The following is a 20,499-nucleotide window of genomic DNA, read 5'->3' as shown; positions in this document are numbered from 1 at the left end:
AAACGGAATTATAGACCGGTCAGCCTGACATCGGTAGTAGGTAAGATGATGGAATCAATTATTAAGGATGTCATAGCAGCGCATTTGGAAAGAGGTGACATGATAGGTCCAAGTCAGCATGGATTTGTGAAAGGGAAATCATGCTTGACACATCTTCTAGAATTTTTTGAGAATGTTTCCAGTAGAGTGGACAAGGAGAACCAGTTGATGTGGTATATTTGGACTTTCAGAAGGCTTTCGACAAGGTCCCACACAAGAGATTAATGTGCAAAGTTAAAGCACATGGGATTGGGGGTAGTGTGCTGACATGGATTGAGAACTGGTTGTCAGACAGGAAGCAAAGAGTAGGAGTAAATGGGTACTTTTCAGAATGGCAGGCAGTGACTAGTGGGGTACCGCAAGGTTCTGTGCTGGGGCCCCAGCTGTTTACACTGTACATTAATGATTTAGACGAGGGGATTAAATGTAGTATCTCCAGATTTGCGGATGACACTAAGTTAGGTGGCAGTGTGAGCTGCGAGGAGGATTCTATGAGGCTGCAGAGCGACTTGGATAGGTTAGGTGAGTGGGCAAATGCATGGCAGATGAAGTATAATGTGGATAAATGTGAGGTTATCCACTTTGGTGGTAAAAACAGAGAGACAGACTATTATCTGAATGGTGACAGATTAGGAAAAAGGGAGGTGCAACGAGACCTGGGTGTCATGGTACATCAGTCATTGAATGTTGGCATGCAGGTACAGCAGGCGGTTAAGAAAGCAAATGGCATGTTGGCCTTCATAGCGAGGGGATTTTGAGTACAGGGGCAGGGAGGTGTTGCTACAGTTGTACAGGGCATTGGTGAGGCCACACCTGGAGTATTGTGTACAGTTTTGGTCTCCTAACCTGAGGAAGGGAGGAAGGACATTCTTGCTATTGAGGGAGCGCAGGGAAGGTTCACCAGACTGATTCCCGGGATGGCAGGACTGACCTATCAAGAAAGACTGGGTCAACTGGGCTTGTATTCACGAGTTCAGAAGAATGAGAGGGGACCTCATAGAAACGTTTAAAATTCTGATGGGTTTAGACAGGTTAGATGCAGGAAGAATGTTCCCAATGTTGGGAAAGTCCAGAACCAGGGGTCACAGTCTAAGGATAAGGGGTAAGCCATTTAGGACCGAGATGAGGAGGAACTTCTTCACCCAGCGAGTGGTGAACCTGTGGAATTCTCTACCATAGAAAGTTGTTGAGGCCAATTCACTAAATATATTCAAAAAGGAGTTAGATGTAGTCCTTACTACTAAGGGGATCAAGGGTATGGTGAGAAAGCAGGAATGGGGTACTGAAGTTGCATGTTCAGCCATGAACTCATTGAATGGCGGTGCAGACGAGAAGGGCCGAATGGCCTGCTCCTGCACCTATTTTCTATGTTTCTAATAGACTGGCAAATCATACATAAAGGGTTGACGGTGCATAGGCAGTGACAGACATTTTAAAGATCACATGAATGAACTTCAACAATTGTACATCCCTGTCTGGAGTAAAAATAAAACTGGAAAGGTGGCTCAACCATGGCTAACAAGGGAAATTAGGGATAATATTAAATCCAAGGAAGAGGCATATAAATTGGCCAGAAAAAGCAGCATACCTGAGGACTGGGAGAAATTTAGAATTCAGCAGAGGACAAAGGGTTTGATTAGGAAGGGAAAAATAGAGCATGAGAGGAAGCTTGCTGGGAACATAAAAATTGACTGCAAAAGCTTCCATAGATATGTGAAGAGAAAAAGATTAATGAAGACAAACGTAGGTCCCTTGAAGTCAGAAACAGGTGAATTCATAATGGGGAAACAATTAAATATCAGACCAGTTGAACAAATACTTCGGTTCTGTCTTCACGAAGGAAGACACAAATAACCTTCCGGAAATACTAGGGGACCGATGATCTAGTGAGGAGGAGGGACTGAAGGAAATCTTTATTTGTCAGGAAATTGTATTGTGGAAATTGATGGGATTGAAGGCCGATAAATCCCAAGGGCCTGATAGACCGCATCCCAGAGTACTTAAGGAAGTGGCCCTAGACATAGTGGATACATTGGTGATCATTTTCCAACAGTCTATTGACTCGGGATCAGTTTCTATGGACTGGATGGTAGCTAATATAACACCAGTTTTTAAGAAAGGAGGAAGAGAGAAAACAGGAAATTATAGACCGGTTAGCCTGACATCGGTAACGGGGAAAATGTTGGAATCAATTATTAAGGATGAAATAGCAGTTCATTTGGAAAGCAGTGACAGGATTGGTCCAAGTCAGCATGGATTTATGAAAGGGAAATCATGCTTGACAAATCTTCCAGAATCTTTTGAGGATGTGACTAGTAGAGTGGACAAAGGAGAACCAGTGGATGTGGTGTATTTGGACTTTCAAAAGGCTTTTGACAATGTCCCACACAAGAGACTGGTGTGCAAAATTAAAACACATGGTATTGGGGGTAATGTATTGACATGGATAGTGAACTGGTTGGGAGACATCAAGCAGAGAGTCGGGATAAATGGGTCCTTTTCACAATGGCAGGCAGTGACTAGTGGGGTGCTGCAGGGCTCAGTACCTGGACCCCAGCTATTTACAATATACATCAATGATTTAGATGAAGGAATTGAGTGTAATATCTCCAAGTTTGCAGATGACACTAAGCTGGGTGGCGGTGTGAGCTGTGAGGAGGATGCCAAGAGGCTGCAGGGTGACTTGGACAGGTTAGGTGAGTGGGCAAATGCATGGCAGATGCAGTCTAATGTGGATAAATGTGAAGTTATCCACTTTGGTGGAAAAAACATGAAGGCAGAATATTATCTGAATGGCGGCAGATTAGGAAAAGGGAAGGTGCAATGAGACGTGGGTGCCATGGTACATCAGTCATTGAAAGTTGGCATGCAGGTACAGCAGGCGGTGAAGAAGGCAAATGGCATGTTGGCCTTCAGAGCTAGGGGATTTGAGTACAGGAGCAGGCAGGTCTTACTGCAGTTGTACAGGGCCTTCGTGAGGCCTCACCTGGAATATTGTGTTCAGTTTTGGTTTCCTAATTTGAGGAAGGACGTTCTTGCTATTGAGGGTGTGCAGCGAAGGTTCACCAGACTGATTCCTGGGATGGCTGGACTGACATATGAGGAGAGACTGGGCTTGTATTCACTGGAGTTTAGAAGAATGAGAGGGGATCTCATAGAAACACAAAATTCTGATAGGACTGGACAGGTTAAATGCAGGAAGAATGTTCCCGATGTTGGGGAAGTCCAGAAACAGGGGTCACAGTCTAAGGATGAGGGTAAGCCATTTAGGACCGAGATGAGGAGAAACTTCTTCACTCAGAGAATTGTGAACCTGTGGAATTCTCTGCTGCAGAGAGTTGTTGATGCCAGTTCATTTGATATATTCAAGAGGGAGTTAGAAATGGCCCTTACTGTAAATACGGAATCTTTCCCTCAATCTGTTTCAGCGAATACACTGACACGCGAATATCTCTTGCCTTTTCTGTAAAAGACCTTTATTGAAGATTCTCCGGCCGGGACTTGTCAAGACAAAGGGACACTCTCAATCAGAGCCTGTTTACCTTCCCCTGGACAAGCCCCTTTTCAGCGCGAAAAGCACAGTCGATATACATTTTCAAAACAGAACACATTTGATTAGCACTTGGTCTTTCCAATCCCTTTCTGCCTTCCCCCCCCACCCCCGAGTACGTCCAATGGCAGGCAAGAAAGTCTCCCAATTAGGGCTGGTGTCAGGTAGGTTAGTTATAGCTTTGCTACACTGTCTTCCCTTATCAGTAAAGAACCCAATTAGTTTCTCTTCCTCCTTATCAGTAGAAGCTATTACTTTTCCCTTCCTATCTAGGATTGCTTTCTTTCTTTGTGCTGCCTTGGGCTTTCTCATGACCCGTGTCTAACCTCAACTTCAACTCTTGGTAACCCCTTTTTTTTCTGTTGATTCTGCAGTTGTCTGCATCTTGACCATTTCTTTAGCTATTTTCCCATGATTCCCTATCTCCATCCTTTTGCCACCTTCTCTAGCCATCTACCACTTTCGCAATCCTTTTACACATTCTCATTCCCCCCTTTTATCATTCCATGATAACCCTGGTGCTTATTCCAGGAGTATCACGTTCAGCCGTGCGCATTCTCTTTCCTGATCCTCCTTGTTGTCTGTAAGTCCGCCTCGAGCCTCTTCGCAAGGTCTTATCAATGTCTGTTTAGGTTCTCACATTGTATCCTGTCAGAAAATTATTGAATTGATAACTTCTGGAGCATTGGTACAAGGCCGAAGAGAAGCCTTTTACCTGCTTATGGGCCAGTGCAGGAACCAGCACTTTAACCCTTGTCCCACTGGTACCCCTAATGCCAAATTTTTCTCTGCATTTCCCCCCTTTTGGCCCTTGGCTATACGCCAAGCTGGCCATATTTCCCAATAACTATCTCCCTGTAGGCAAGTTCCAGATAGGTTCGCTCACCTGGGTGGCCATCTCCCAAGCTTCGGGACCTCCTGAAACCTTCCCACGGAGTTATATAAGGTAAGTCCTTCCTGTAGGACTGCTTAAATTTTCATCCCTTATGGCCTTAATCATAGTGTGTCTCCTGACTTATCGTTTGGCCTGTTTAATTCGTGCACATGTTAATCCCATCATGACCATCAGAACCAGACCCTGTATTACTACAAGTACATGTGATATTATTCTTATCCATGGGTGAATTTGAATATTAAGTCCAATGTCCCACAGCTTTGAGTACCAGGGCTGATCAGCCAGCATTGCATTAGTGTCTCTCTGTAAGTTGTGTATTTCTTCCATCAGCCGGACATACTGTCGTCTTTGATTCTGGATTCCTTGCACCAAACGTAATTGTTCCTCATTTAGTTCTGGTATCTGTTTGCCTTGCGGTTCCCATACCGCCTCTTGGTACCCTTCTCGGAGGGTATCCGTGATTGTTCCGTCGATGATTTCCGTTGTCTCGGGATGTATATGATATCCGTCTATGTCTTTTTCTCCCTTGGGTCTGAAGCAGAAGTTAGGAGTAATGAGGACACGGGGTGACTCCTCCCCCTCCTTCTGGTTAAGTTGGCTGCTCCCGTGCTCACGCATCACTCTCCGTTCCCTTGCGGGGCAGCGATGGTCTCAAGATCGTGTTCGAGAGGAGTGATACTCAGCATGCAGAGAATGACGTGAGTATCACGTGTAGTGAGTTGGTCTTACCGCAGGGAAAGGGTCCACAGCCAGATAGGGAATGGAAGACCAGCAGGAAGAGTAGTGCAAGGAAGGTAGTGCAGGGGTCCCCTGCGGTCATCCCCCTGCAAAACAGATACACCGTTTTGAGTACTGTTGAGGGGAATGACTCATCAGGGGAGGGCAGCAGCAGCCAAGTTCATGGCACCGTGGCTGGCTCTGCTGCACAGGAGGGCAAGAAAAAGAGTGGGACAGCAATGGTGAGGGGAATAGATAGGCGTTTCTGCGGCCGCAACCGAGACTCCAGGATGGTATGTTGCCTCCCTGGTGCAAGGGTGAAGGATGTCTCGGAGCGGGTGCAGGACATTCTGAAATGGGAGGGAGAACAGCCAGTTGTCGTGGTGCACATTGGTACCAACGACATAGGTAAAAAAAGGGATGAGGTCCTACGAAACGAATTTAAGGAGCTAGGAGCTAAATTTAAAAAGTAGGACCTCAAAAGTAGTCATCTCGGGATTGCTACCAGTGCCACGTGATAGTCAGAGTAGGAATCGCAGGATAGCGCAGATGAATACGTGGCTTGAGCAGTGGTGCAGCAGGGAGGGATTCAAATTCCTGGGGCATTGGGACCGGTTCTGGGGGAGGTGGGACCAGTACAAACCGGACGGTCTGCACCTGGGCAGGACCGGAACCAATGTCCTAGGGGGAGTGTTTGCTAGTGCTGTTGGGGAGGATTTAAACGAATATGGCAGGGGGATGGGAACCAATGCAGGGAGACAGGGAAACAAAAAGGAGGCAAAAGCAAAAGAGAGAAAGGAGATGAGGAAAAGTGGAGGGCAGAGAAACCCAAGGCAAAGAACAAAAAGGGCCACTGTACAGCAAAATTCTAAAAGGACATAGGGTGTTAAAAAAAACAAGCCTGAAGGCTTTGTGTCTTAATGCAAGGAGTATCCGCAATAAGGTGGATGAATTAATTGTGCAAATAGATGTTAACAAATATGATGTGATTGGGATTACGGAGACGTGGCTCCAGGATGATCAGGGCTGGGAACTCAACATTCAGGGGTATTCAACATTCAGGAAGGATAGAATAAAAGGAAAAGGAGGTGGGGTAGCATTGCTGGTTAAAGAGGAGATTAATGCAATAGTTAGGAAAGACATTAGCTTGGATGATGTGGAATCTATATGGGTAGAGCTGCAGAACACCAAAGGGCAAAAAACGTTCGTGGGAGTTCTGTACAGACCTCCAAACAGTAATAGGGATGTTGGGGAGGGCATCAAACAGGAAATTAGGGGTGCATGCAATAAAGGTGTAGCAGTTATAATGGGTGACTTTAATATGCACATAGATTGGGCTAGCCAAACTGGAAGCAATACGGTGGAGGAGGATTTCCTGGAGTGCATAAGGGATGGTTTTCTAGACCAATATGTTGAGGAACCAACTAGGGGGGAGGCCATCTTAGACTGGGTGTTGTGTAATGAGAGAGGATTAATTAGCAATCTCATTGTGCGAGGCCCCTTGGGGAAGAATGACCATAATATGGTGGAATTCTGCATTAGGATGGAGAATGAAACAGTAAATTCAGAGACCATGATCCAGAACTTAAAGAAGGGTAACTTTGAAGGTATGAGGCGTGAATTGGCTAGGATAGATTGGCGAATGATACTGAAGGGGTTGACTGTGGATGGGCAATGGCAGACATTTAGAGACCGTATGGATGAATTGCAACAATTGTACATTCCTGTCTGGCGTAAAAATAAAAAAGGGAAGGTGGCTCAACCGTGGCTATCTAGGGAAATCAGGGATAGTATTAAAGCCAAGGAAGTGGCATACAAATTGGCCAGAAATAGCAGCGAACCTGGGGACTGGGAGAAATTTAGAACTCAGCAGAGGAGGACAAAGGGTTTGATTAGGGCAGGGAAAATGGAGTACGAGAAGAAGCTTGCAGGGAACATTAAGGCGGATTGCAAAAGTTTCTATAGGTATGTAAAGAGAAAAAGGTTAGTAAAGACAAACGTAGGTCCCCTGCAGTCAGAATCAGGGGAAGTCATAACGGGGAACAAAGAAATGGCAGACCAATTGAACAAGTACTTTGGTTCGGTATTCACGAAGGAGGATACAAACAACCTTCCGGATATAAAAGGGGTCAGAGGGTCTAGTAAGGAGGGGGAACTGAGGGAAATCTTTATTAGTCGGGAAATTGTGTTGGGGAAATTGATGGGATTGAAGGCCGATAAATCCCCAGGGCCTGATGGACTGCATCCCAGAGTACTTAAGGAGGTGGCCTTGGAAATAGCGGATGCATTGACAGTCATTTTCCAACATTCCATTGACTCTGCATCAGTTCCTATCGAGTGGAGGGTAGCCAATGTAACCCCACTTTTTAAAAAAAGAAGGGAGAGAGAAAACAGGGAATTATAGACCGGTCAGCCTGACCTCATTAGTGGGTAAAATGATGGAATCAATTATTAAGGATGTCATAGCAGTGCATCTGGAAAATGGTGACATGATAGGTCCAAGTCAGCATGGATTTCTGAAAGGGAAATCATGCTTGACAAATCTTCTGGAATTTTTTGACGATGTTTCCAGTAAAGTGGACAAAGTGGTATATTTGGACTTTCAGAAGGCTTTCGACAAGGTCCCACACAAGAGATTAATGTGCAAAGTTAAAGCACATGGGATTGGGGGTAGTGTGCTGACATGGATTGAGAACTGGTTGTCAGACAGGAAGCAAAGAGTAGGAGTAAACGGGTACTTTTCAGAATGGCAGGCAGTGACTAGTGGGGTACCGCAAGGTTCTGTGCTGGGGCCCCAGCTGTTTACATTGTACATTAATGATTTAGACGAGGGGATTAAATGCAGTATCTCCAAATTTGCGGATGACACTAAGTTGGGTGGCAGTGTGAGCTGCGAGGAGGATGCTATTAGGCTGCAGAGTGACTTGGATCGGTTAGGTGAGTGGGCAAATGCATGGCAGATGAAGTATAATGTGGATAAATGTGAGGTTATCCACTTTGGTGGTAAAAACAGAGAGACAGACTATTATCTGAATGGTGACAGATTAGGAAAAGGGAAGGTGCAATGAGACCTGGGTGTCATGGTACATCAGTCATTGAAGGTTAGCATGCAGGTACAGCAGGCGGTTAAGAAAGCAAATGGCATGTTGGCCTTCATAGCGAGGGGATTTGAATACATGGGCAGGGAGGTGTTGCTACAGTTGTACAGGGCCTTGGTGAGGCCACACCTGGAGTATTGTGTACAGTTTTGGTCTCCTAACTTGAGGAAGGACATTCTTGCTATTGAGGGAGTGCAGCGAATATTCACCAGACTGATTCCCGGGATGGCGGGACTGACCTATCAAGAAAGACTGGATCAACTGGGCTTGTATTCACGAGTTCAGAAGAATGAGAGGGGACCTCATGGAAACATTTAAAATTCTGACGGGTTTAGACAGGTTAGATGCAGGAAGAATGTTCCCAATGTTGGGGAAGTCCAGAACCAGGGGTCACAGTCTGAGGATAAAGGGTAAGCCATTTAGGACCGAGATGAGGAAAAACTTCTTCACCCAGAGAGTGGTGAACCTGTGGAATTCTCTACCACAGAAAGTAGTTGAGGCCAATTCACTAAATATATTCAAAAGGGAGTTAGATGAAGTCCTTACTACTCGGGGGATCAAGGGTTATGGCGAGAAAGCAGGAAGGGGGTACTGAAGTTTCATGTTCAGCCATGAACTCATTGAATGGCGGTGCAGGCTAGAAGGGCTGAATGGCCTGCTCCTGCACCTGCACCTATTTTCTATGTTTCTATGCATCCATTTGTTTGGTGGAATCTGCAATCATTTGTCATTCGTGGCGTACCTCGACATAAAACCACTTGGTTAATTTTATAGCAGTCAGTTATATCAGTGTCTTTGGTACTATTGTTAATTTTAATCACCCGTCTGACAGGCTGATGGTAACGTAACCGAGTTTGGTTTCTCACTTCACCAATATTATCGATCTGATATAAGGGGTCTCCCTTTGTTACATCATACTGTGTTATGGACAACATAAATCCGATCATATTCACCCGCCCAGTAATACATCTGAATTTCGGCACCCATGCATGACTATTCCTTCGTACCTCGCATGTGTTATTAATTTTTTTTTATCTAGAGTCCAATTGTTAAGTATGCTGTTCAGAATCCAATCTGTATGTCTCCATTCTGGAATTTCTCCAAATTATGTTGTACCTCACTTAATATCCAGGCCCCATACCCGGAGCAAACTATCTCAGCCTGTAATCGTTTACTTATATCTTTCCCCATTCCGTGGATCAATTTTATTGGCTTGGCATTTCGGCAATGTATGGGCCACTTGTAACAGTTCCCCTTCCACGCCATCTCCCAACCGCGCTTGTAGGGCTTGGTTATCCAAGTCCCACACCACTAAACCACTCAAGACTACGCCATTAAGTTGTTAACCTGGTCGTATATTGCCTACAGGCCTATGGAATTCATCGTCATAACCCGTGCCTAGTGTTTCCAGTATTCCCCTTTTTTTTCGACCTTGCCCCGTTCCATTTCTGACATTAAATCTCAGGGTAGTGGGTTTCGGGCCTTCGAGGATCCATTGTGCCAGGTTCTGGTATAGACTTATAGTTTCATTCCCACAGAAGCTAGGAAAAATGATATCCATTAGGTTTAGGATAAGTAGTCGCTGACGCACCCCAAATTATATCCTTTCTTTAGATTCTTTTATTACTAGCCCCCCTTTTTAGGTTGTATTCCTTCTTCTTTGCGCTGCGCATGATCAATACCGGCTTCTCCGTGTTATAACTGTGTCACGCTTCAGGACATACACCTTATATTCCAGAGACCTCCCTTGGTCTTTATTTTATCCCACTGGCCAGTTTCCCTAAACATCCTGGGGTCCCAACCCCTTTTTGCTCCGTTCTCTTCCCACCCTTCTGTTCTTGCAGGGTGGATTTGGCTGCTTGTTTTAGCTTCGTCCGCCCAGGCATGAGCTTCTCTAACTGAAATTCCGTCCAGTTGGATTTCTGCGCCCTTCCCCTTTTGGTCCTATGAACTTGCTCCTGTCCTCGGAATATACTGGCGCCCATGGCATCGGCAGCCTGCTGCATTACAACCTTACTTAATACACTATACATAGCCATGCGTTAAAATAAGTTCTGTCCTTGCTCCAGTCCTTGGCTGCTGGGTTGCATATTTCGGCAGTCAAATTAAACAAAGCTAGTTCAAGTAGTTGTGTCTTTCCTGCGTGTGCTATACATCTCGTAGTCCATCTGTATTATCCAGTGCCCTGCGTGGGCCTCAAGGTCCCCAGTATCCTGAGTCTCCAGAGTCGAAGTAGCCGCTGCGGTCCCATCTCGGTGAGTGTTTTATCTGCAAATTTTAAACAGATAGCCTGGTCGTCACCAGGTGTTAGGTTCTGGTCTACTCATCTTTTATCCATGCATGTTGCGGTCACTCTGTGAAATCGGAGGTAAAGTTAGGTTGGGTTTGTAGACGACACTTACCCACCGTGGGGTACATTGGCTCTATGGCCATAGGTGATGGTGCTCTGTCTGCGCACTGCACTATCCGTCTGGCCCCGTTTTTTTTTAAATCTCTTCCAGCTTATTTATCTTAGCTTTTAACTCTTGAATTTGTTTTGTTTGAGTATCTTTCTTTTATTTGTATCAGGCGAGTATTATAACATAGGCTAGTTCTGTTTTTATTTTTATTCTGACTATCGCACCATTTCCTCTGTTAGGTGAGTCTTTTTTATTCTATTAAGAAATCCAAATTAATAATGTCCAGTATAAAACAGCTGTCAATGGAAAGGGTTAACTCCTTTACAGGTTTGTAAGAAAGCCTGATGTCATTACGTGACTTCACGTAATCATCCGAAAAATTCTTTTTTTTTTTAAGTCTTTGTGCCTTGAAAATTTGCTTAGAAATTAGGAATCCGTTAAAACAGCAGAAATCATTAGTAAAGCCGTCATAATAAAAGTCTTCTCATCAGGGAAGACGGCATTTTAGAGTAAACTCCAATGTTTTCTTAACTTCTAATTGCCAAAGATTTTTTTTTTGATTGATTTAAAACGAGACCACACATTTTTAATAGCTATTTTGTTTACTGAAATCCAATTTTCACACACGCTGTGTACATTCTAACATTTCGTTTTATTTTACGGTCCCGTTCACTGGGCAAATCTTGTGTTTTATTTCTCTATCGGCATAGAATCTAAACATCCGTGCCAGTTCCATTTTCTATAAGAATTTTAAAATTCAGTAAGATTCTCTAATTCCCAGTTTTTTTCCTATGCTGAGTTCGCATAGCTTAGATCTTTTCTCCTCGTTATCTTCAAAACCCTCCTGCTTGTTTAGACTGTTCGGGACTTTTCTTGATAAACAACGTCCATTTTGGAAATCTTTCAAACTGGAGTGAAACTTTCTCATAATTTAAAATCATTATCACTATAGAGTGTCTTTTACCTCTTCCAATTTTTTTTTCCTTTTCCTAATTAAACCAATATCTTTTTCACAGCAAACATCAACTAATATTTATTAAGTTATGTCTTTTTCCATCACAAACACATTTTTTTCAGCACTTAATACGTTACATCTTTTTTTTTCAGATCTCCTTTCTTCAAATTAGGTTTTGTATTTTACACGGAGGCCTCGTGACTCCATAAATTTGTTAATTTAAAATCATTTGTTTACTTTCAAAGTGGCGTCTTTATCTTTTTCTTTTCTCCATAACTAGAATGGAGTCAGCAATTAGGCTTTGAGGGCTGCTTTTCGTTATCTCAAAATGCTCCAGTTTCAAAGTCGTTAAAATGTCTCTTCTAAACTGCTAAAGCTTGCTGTTTTTAACATTTTTCAAAAGTCCCTTTTACACCTTCGCAGATAGCTCGCCACTCGCCCAGGAGTTTGACCTGATCCCTGAAGGTATTTCTAGATTGTTTCCAAACCTTTTAGTTTTATATCTCCTTTTTTCTTTAGGAGATCAGATTTAATTTAATAATTTTGTTTTTTGAATCCACCTCAGTATTTTGCTGTGTCTTCTCTGAATATCTCAAAATCCCAATTCAAACTTTGTAATTTCAATCTTTATTTAAAACCTTTTTTTTGCTAGAAGCTTTTTTTAAAAGGCATTCTTTATCTCATTCCGAGATTAAATTTATGTCTTTCAACCCAATGTAATCAATCATTGCATGTTTTCTTTCGACAAGTAAGTGAGCGTGTCAAATAAATTCTTTTTTTTTCAACCACCGGGACCATGTATTTTTTATCTTTTACTCAACAACCCTATCCTTTGTGCATTTCCTAGCTCCGTAACTTATCCGAATAAATCCACACCTGCGTTTCTAACTTAAAAAGTCTTAAAACTTCCCACATACAGGACAACACTACAAAGGGTTGAAAAAACTTTCACTCTGTTTGGAGAAGTGGGTGGAGCTAAAATAAGCAACCAGCTGCTCCACTCCTCCAAACAGGCTTTTCAAAAAAAACATAAAAATTCATTCCGCAGTCAAAAAATCACACAAGTACTCTCATTCAAAACAGACATTCACAAAAGTCTCTCTTCATTCAACAAAGCTTATTAATAAATTTTTTTCTTTGGCCGGCTCTATTTTTGGATCCATGATTGCCCATTCCCACGTCGCCCCGTGGTAAAGAAATATTTTATCCTTGCACAATTTCTCGCGTCGCCCTGCGATTTAGTTCTACACAATTCCTCGCGTCGCCACGTGGTTTAGTTCTACACAATTTCCCTTTTCTTCCGTGTCGCCCCGCGGTTTTCCTATTCGCGTCACCGCGCGATTGTCTATTTCCCTATTCCTCCCCGTCACCGCGCAATTGTCTATTTTCCTATCCCTCCGCGTCGCCGCATGGTTCACGTCGCCGCGCGATTGTCTATTTCCCTATCCCTCCGCGTCACTGCGCGATTTAAGTCCAATCAGCGCCTAGACGGACTAAGTGATATACAAAGTCGACGTCGTACCTGACTTGGACACTTATTTCCTAAGTTAAAAGGTATTTGGCAGATTGACCTGGATCTCATTCAGACGCTACCTGAGAACCAGCGAGTGGCCAGACTTTTGGAACTGAAGGAAACTGAAGTGGTATTTTAAAGGGTACTCACTCCAGTGGCCACTTTCCTCCCGTCTCGTCCAAGGTTAGTCTGGCTCTTAATTCGCAAGCTTTCGGCAGCCGTCCGTTGAGATCCCACTTCTGACACCAAATGTAAATACGGATTCTTTTTCCCTCAATCTGTTTCAGCGAATACACTGACACGCGAATACCTCTTGCCTTTTCTGTAAAAGACCTTTATTGAAGATTCTCCGGCTGGGACTTGTCAAGACAAAGGGACACTCTCAATCAGAGCCTGTTTACCTTCCCCTGGACAAGCCCCTTTTCAGCGCGAAAAGCACAGAAGATATACATTTTCAAAACAGAACACATTTGATTAGCACTTGGTCTATCCAATCCCTTTCTGCCTCCCCCCCCCCCCATCCCCCGAGTACGTCCAATGGCAGGCAAGAAAGTCTCCCAATTAGGGCTGGTGTCAGGTAGGTTAGTTATAGCTTTGCTACACTGTCTTCCCTTATCAGTAAAGAACCCAATTAGTTTCTCTTCCTCCTTATCAGTAGAAGTTATTACTTTTCCCTTCCTATCTAGGATTGCTTTCTTTCTTTGTGCTGCCTTGGGCTTTCTCATGACCCGTGTCTAACCTCAACTTCAACTCTTGGTAACCCCTTTTTTTTCTGTTGATTCTGCAGTTGTCTGCATCTTGACCATTTCTTTAGCTATTTTCCCATGATTCCATATCTCCATCCTTTTGCCACCTTCTCTAGCCATCTACCACTTTCGCAACCCTTTTACACATTCTCATTAAGGCTAAAGGGATCAAGGGGTATGGAGAGAAAGCAGGAAAGGGGTACTAAGGTGATCAGCCATGATATTGAATGATGGTGCAGGCTCGAAGGGCCAAATGGCCTATTCCTGCAGCTATTTTCTATGTTTCTATGAAAGGCGGCATGACGACAGGAGAGATTGGTCATGGAGGATCGAGAGAAAAGAAAAAGTGGCAGAATGAAGTGGAAATATGTTGAGGAGTCTACTAGGGAACTAGCTATCCTAGATTGGGTATTGTGTAATGAGAAGGGATTAATTAACAGTCTTGTTGTGCGGGGTCCTTTAGGGAAGAGTGACCATAACATGATTAAATTCTTTATTAAGATGGAAAGTGAAATAGTCCAATCCGAAACGAGGGTCCTAAATCTAAACAAAGGAAACTACAAAGGTATGAGGACTGAATTGGCTATGATTGGGAAGTTTCATTAAAAGGCATGATGGTGGATAGGCAATGGCTAATATTTAAGGAACGAATGCATGAATTTCAACAGTTACACATTCCTTTCTGGTGTAAAAGGCCCAACCATGGCTAACAAAAAAAAATAAGGATAGTATTAGATCCAAAGAGGAGTTTAACAAAGTTGGCAGAAAAAGTAGCAAGCCTGCAGATTGAGAGCAGTTTAGAATTCAGCAAAAAAGGACCAAGAGATTGATTTAAGAGGGGAAAAATAGAGTATGAGAGTGAGTTTGCAAGGAACATAAAAGCTGACTGCAAAAATTTCTACAAGTACGTAAAAAGAAAAAGATTAGTGAAGACAAAATGTAGATCCTTTACCGACAAACAGGAGAATTTGTAATGGGGAAGAAGGGAATGGCAGAACAATTAAATAAATACTTCGGTTCTGTCTTCATGGAAGAGGACACAAATAATGTCCCAGAAATGCTAAGGAGCTAAGGATCTAGTGAGCAAGAAGAATTAAAGGAAATGATAATTAGTAAGAAAATAATGCTGGAGAAACTAATGGAACTGAAGGCCAATAAAACCCCAGGGCCTGATGGTCTGCATCCCAGGGTACTAAAAGAGGTAGCCATGGAAATAGTAGATGCATTGGTTGTCATCTTCCCAAATTCTATAGATTATGGAACAGTTCCTGCAGATTGGAGGGTGGCAAGTGTAACCCCACTATTTAAATAAGGAGGGAGAGAGAAAACGTGGAACTACAGACCGGTTAACCTGACATCAGTAGAAGGGAAAATGCCAGAGTCTATTATAAAGGATGTGATAACAGCACATTTAGATAATATCAATGGGATTAAACAAAGTCAATATGGATTTATGAAAGGAAAATCATGTTTGACAAACCTACTGGAGTTTTTTGAGGATGTAACTGATAGAACCAGTGGATGTAGTGTATTTGGATTTTCAGAAGGCCTTTGATCAAATCCCACATAAGAGGTTAGTGTGCAAAATTAAAGCACATAGGATTGGGGGTAATGATTGAAAATTGGTTAACTGACAGAAAACAGAGTAGGAATAAACGGGTCTTTTTCAGGGTGACGGGCAGTGAATAGTGGGATACTGCAGGGATCAGTGCTTTGGTCCCAGCTATTCACAATATATATATAAATGATTTGGATGAGGGAACCAAATGTAATATTTCCAAGTTTGCTGACGACACAAAACTAGGTTGTGATGAGGATGCCAAAACGCTGCAAGGCGATTTAGATAGATTGAGTGAGTGGGCAAACACATGGCAGATGCAGTATAACGTGAATAAATGTGAAGTTATCCACTTTGGTAGGAAAAACATAAGGACAAAGTATTATTTAAATGGTGATGGCTTGGGAAGTGTGGATGTACAGAGGGATCTGGGTGTTCTTGTACCCCAGTCATTGAAAGCAAACATGTAGGTACAGCAAGCAGTTAGGAAGGCAAATGGTATGTTGGCCTTCATCGCAAGAGGATTCGAGTACAGGAGCAAGGATGTCTTACTACAGTTATACAGGGCCTTGGTGAGACCGCACCTGGAGTATTGTGTGCAGTTTTGGTCTCCTTACCTAAGAAAGGATATACTTGCCATAGACGGAGTGCAGCGAAGGTTCACCAGACTGATCCCTGGGATGGCAAAACTGTCGTATGAGGAAAGATTGGGTCGACTAGGCCTGTATTGGCTAGAGTTTAGAAGAATGAGAGGAGAACTCATTGAAAAGTATAAAATTCTGACTGGGTTGGATAGACTGGATGCAGGGAAGATGTTTCTCCTGGCTGGGAAGTCTAGAACAAGGGGTCACAGTCTCAGGAAATTTAGGACTGAGATGAGGAGAAATTTTTTTCACTCAGAGGGTGGTGAACCTGTGGAATTCTCTACCACAGAAGGCTGTGGAGGCCAAGTCACTGAATATATTTCAGAGGAAGATAGATTTTTAGAAACAAAAGGCATCAAGGGGTATGGGGGAAAAAGCGGGAATATGGTGTTGAGATAGAGGATCAGCTAGGATCATATTGAATGGCGGTGCAGACTTGACGGGCCAAATGGCCTCCTACTGCAACTATTTTCTATGTTTCTAAATAGAAGGGAATGGCTCGGGTCCGAAGTGACAGCCCAAATGGCAGCAAATGGACACGGAAAAAACTCGGTTTACACAGTGAATAGGGAATACTACAATAGGGATTTTTCAATAGTACAATCAGTATACTCAAGATCAATTATATTGAAACAAAACTGATTAATGTATAGATTAATTAAAGTAAACTTAAAATCAGAATTTGAGTAATTGAAAAGTTAAATCAGTCTCTAGCTGTCTCATTAAATCATTAAATCAATTCTCTGGTAGATCAAAAGGCACAATGAGAAATAATCATTCCAAAGACTGTTGATGTAACTTCTCTCTTGTGATTGTATGAACTGGTGCTCTCCACTCTCTGTCCTATGATTGTATGAACTGGAGCTCTCTGCTCTCTGTCCTGTGATTGTATGAACTGGAGCTCTCCACATTCTGTCCTGTGATTGTATGAACTGGAGCTCTCCACATTCTGTCCTGTGATTGTATGAACTGGAGCTCTCCACTCTCTGTCCTGTGATTGTATGAACTGATGCTCTCCGCTCTCTGTCCTGTGATTGTATGAACTGATGCTCTCCGCTCTCTGTCCTGTGATTGTATGAACTGATGCTCTCCACTCTCTGTCCTGTGAAAGTTTGAACTCATAATTTCTATAGTGTTTCAGTTTCAAATACAGAGGGACGCTCCCTCTACATTGTCCCATCAAACCGGTCCTTTTCTCCGCACTTTATTGTTTACACCGACACACACTCGCTCTGGGTACAGTTTGATACTGATCACTGCAAATCCCTTCAGCCTTCCAATTCTGCTCTCTCCAGGTGCATTTAAGTACAAGACAGCATGAACCAAAAAGGAACCTTGGATTTTAGGATTTTCGTTTTGAAATGAAGATTTGAGTTGCTGTGGGTGGATTCTCTGCAGCGGGAGAGGTGGTTGCGGGCCGGTGGAGCGGAGGGCAGTAATGGTCCGACAGATGGACGGGGAGGCTTCATAAACAATTGGTGTACGCCGCAAACCGGGAATAATACGCTGAACTACCAGTGTTTGCAGCTTCGGGGCTTTATCGCCCTCTCTCTGACCGCGCTGGACTCCAGCCGCCACCTCAGTCGGCTCAATCTCACTCCCTCCCTTTAAATCTAATCTCCAAATCACCCCGTCAGCAGTGTCTGCCTTCTATTCCCCCTTCGCTGCGGTCAGATATATAGATATAGATTAATAGTGATGTAGATCAATAATTCCCTTTTATCAGCAGTAATTCAGTCACGATTGTGGGCCGGGCGTTGAGACGTCGACTTCAGGGGAGGAGAGGGAGGGGAACCAGTTGGTGTGGAACTGAACCCAACCAGAGTCAGCAACTTCAGGGTAGGAGAGCGACAGTAACCAGTGAGTGTAGAACTGAACCCAGACAGAGTTGGTGGTGAAAACTGGGAGTGGAGGACACGCTGTCTTCAGACGTGCGATGTGTTTGAATTTCAGGACATGGAGGAGGGAGAAGCGGATTTACAGCTTTGGAGGAACAAGAGAGGAAAGAATATTCCATAGAATCTAGAATTCTCTGTTCTGAATTTCTGTCCTGTACTTACAGTAATGCATTTTGCAAACTCCTTTTCCAGCGTATTAGAAGGCGAGATTTGCAAATGGGAAACTCAAACCAAACATCACATCAAGATCTGACAATCACTTGATTCATCAGGACCTGAATATCATCAGCCTTTGAACATGTAAGGACAAATGTTTATCTGTTCTGTTTGTGGGAAAAGATTTCAAACATCAGTGTGACTGGTAAAGCACCAAGACAGAGAGTAAAGGACCAAGGCACACACACACCCGAGTGAGTGTGTTCCAGTGCACTGCCTGTGGAAAAAGCTTTAACCAGTTACACAGCCTGAAAAAACATCGCACCATTCACAGCGGGGTGAAACCGTACATGTGTTCTGTGTGTGGACGGGGCTTCAACTGATCATCCAACCTGGAGAGACACAAGGACACCCCCACCACGGAGAAACTGTGGGAATGTGGGGACTGGGAATAAATTCAATTACCTGTCTGATCTAGAAGTTCATCGACGCAGTCACACCAGGGAGAGGCCGTTCACCTACTCAGTGTGTGGGAAAGGATTCACTTTGAAATGCAACCTGCTGACACACCAGCGAGTTCACACTGGGGAGAGGCCGTTCACCTGCTCTGGTTGTGGGAAGGGATTCACTGTGTCATCCAATCTGCTGACATACCAGCGAGTTCACAAGTGACTGCAGGATTTGGATACTACTGTTACCCCAGACTGAATCGTGTCCATTCAGACAGTTGGGGTTTCTTTCTGCTGATATTGATTCCCCCTATAACTGGGTTGGAGTTTAATATTCTGGATATTGGACCAATTAATCAACGGGAAAAGGGTCAAATAAAAATAATGTTGATTGTGTTTCCATCCATATTTCACTGTTTAAATGGCTTTTTTCAAATACTGAAAGCTGCAACAAATGGAGCTAAACATTCTTGAACCGTTGATGATAAAATGAATTGAATCTGCAGGTTAGTTTTGGATTTCTCTGGGATGGAGCCGGACATGATGTGCCTTGAAATACCGTCTGTGTCCAGTAGATGACGCTGTCCCTCCAACTAACTCCGACTGAGGAGAAGCGTGACTGTCCCCTAGAGCAGGGGGAATGAGGGCAGCTCAGGGTCAGATACTGAACATACTGCACCCCACAGGGACATCACACACTGCCCTGCCCCCTGGGGCAGCTCAGGGTCAGACACTGAACATACTGCCCCCCACAGGGACATCACACACTGCACCCTCCCTGGGGCAGCTCGGAGTCAGAACTTGAGGCTCAATTTTCCCCATCATTCTGTGCTGTTTTTTTGCCGTCTGCTGTGTTTTTTGGAGCAAACTAAAATCTCCAAGTTTCCCCAAAGTTTCTGCGCCATCGTAAACCACTTGGGTACGATTTTTTGATGACACTGGGGGCGTAACCTGCCCGCTGTGCCATTTCTTGCCATTTAAGCGAGTTTGGCCAACCACTATTTCTTTTAAGACAGCACACATAATAAAATCGGCGCAGATAAGACGCCATTGTTTTTAGCTGAGGTTTTGGAGAGAGTGAAGGAGGCATTAATTACACAAAATGAATGCATGACACATGTTCATGTTTGGAGAGTGAAAAGGGAGAAACTACATTTATTTGAAAGTCTAAATGGAAATTGTGACTTTTGACCAAGTTTCACCCCACCACCGAACCTCTCCTCACCGGGCTTGAGGGTCGGAGTGCCGGCCGGCAGGATCGCTCCCTCGGCCGTCGTGCACCTTTTACCATTGCTCAAGCCTTGCATCAGCGGCTAATCCTTGAACGCTTTGCTGCATGAAGGCTCAGCGGCACGTTTCATAATTGACCATGTTTACTGTTTGGACCTGTTCCGTAATGTTGTGTTGTGTTAATTGAAGAAGTAATGTTAATGATTCTGCTTTAATTTCAAAAATAATTATGTTTATTAAAAATGTTTACACTTAACTTTAATAGTACTTGACTTTTTCCGTGGTGTATTTAAATTTCCAGAAGACATTCGATAAGGTGCCACATAAAAGGTTACTGCACAAGATAAAAGTTAACAGGGTTGGGGGTAATATATTAGCATGGATAGAGGATTGGTTAACTAACAGAAAACAGAGTTGGGATAAATGGATCTATCTCCAGTTGGCAAACAGTAACTAGTGGGGTGCCACAGGGATCGGTGCTGGGTCCTCAACTATTTAAAATCAATATTAATTACTTGGATGAAAGGACCGAGTGTAATGTAGCCAAGTTTGCTGATGATACAAAGATGGGTGGAAAAGCAAATTGTGAGGAGGACACAAAAAATCTGCAAAGGGATATAGACAGGCTAAGTGAGTGGGCAAAAATTTGGCA

General features: G+C 43.5%; 1 long non-coding RNA gene across 1 annotated transcript in view; it reads left to right on the top strand.

Annotated features, from left to right (window-relative positions):
* The window catches only part of LOC139273851 (uncharacterized), a 35,598-nt gene extending 15,495 nt beyond the window's left edge, over nt 1-20,103 (top strand). Inside the window, exon 2 of the long non-coding RNA XR_011595408.1 lies at nt 18,205-20,103. This is a non-coding gene — a long non-coding RNA (uncharacterized lncRNA). The remainder of the gene's footprint in view (nt 1-18,204) is intronic.
* The last annotated feature ends 396 nt before the right edge of the window (nt 20,104-20,499 follow it).

The sequence above is a fragment of the Pristiophorus japonicus genome, chromosome 9 (genome assembly GCF_044704955.1).
Source record: "Pristiophorus japonicus isolate sPriJap1 chromosome 9, sPriJap1.hap1, whole genome shotgun sequence".
NCBI lineage: Eukaryota > Metazoa > Chordata > Chondrichthyes > Pristiophoridae > Pristiophorus > Pristiophorus japonicus.
This window is presented reverse-complemented; position numbering and strand designations above follow the sequence as displayed.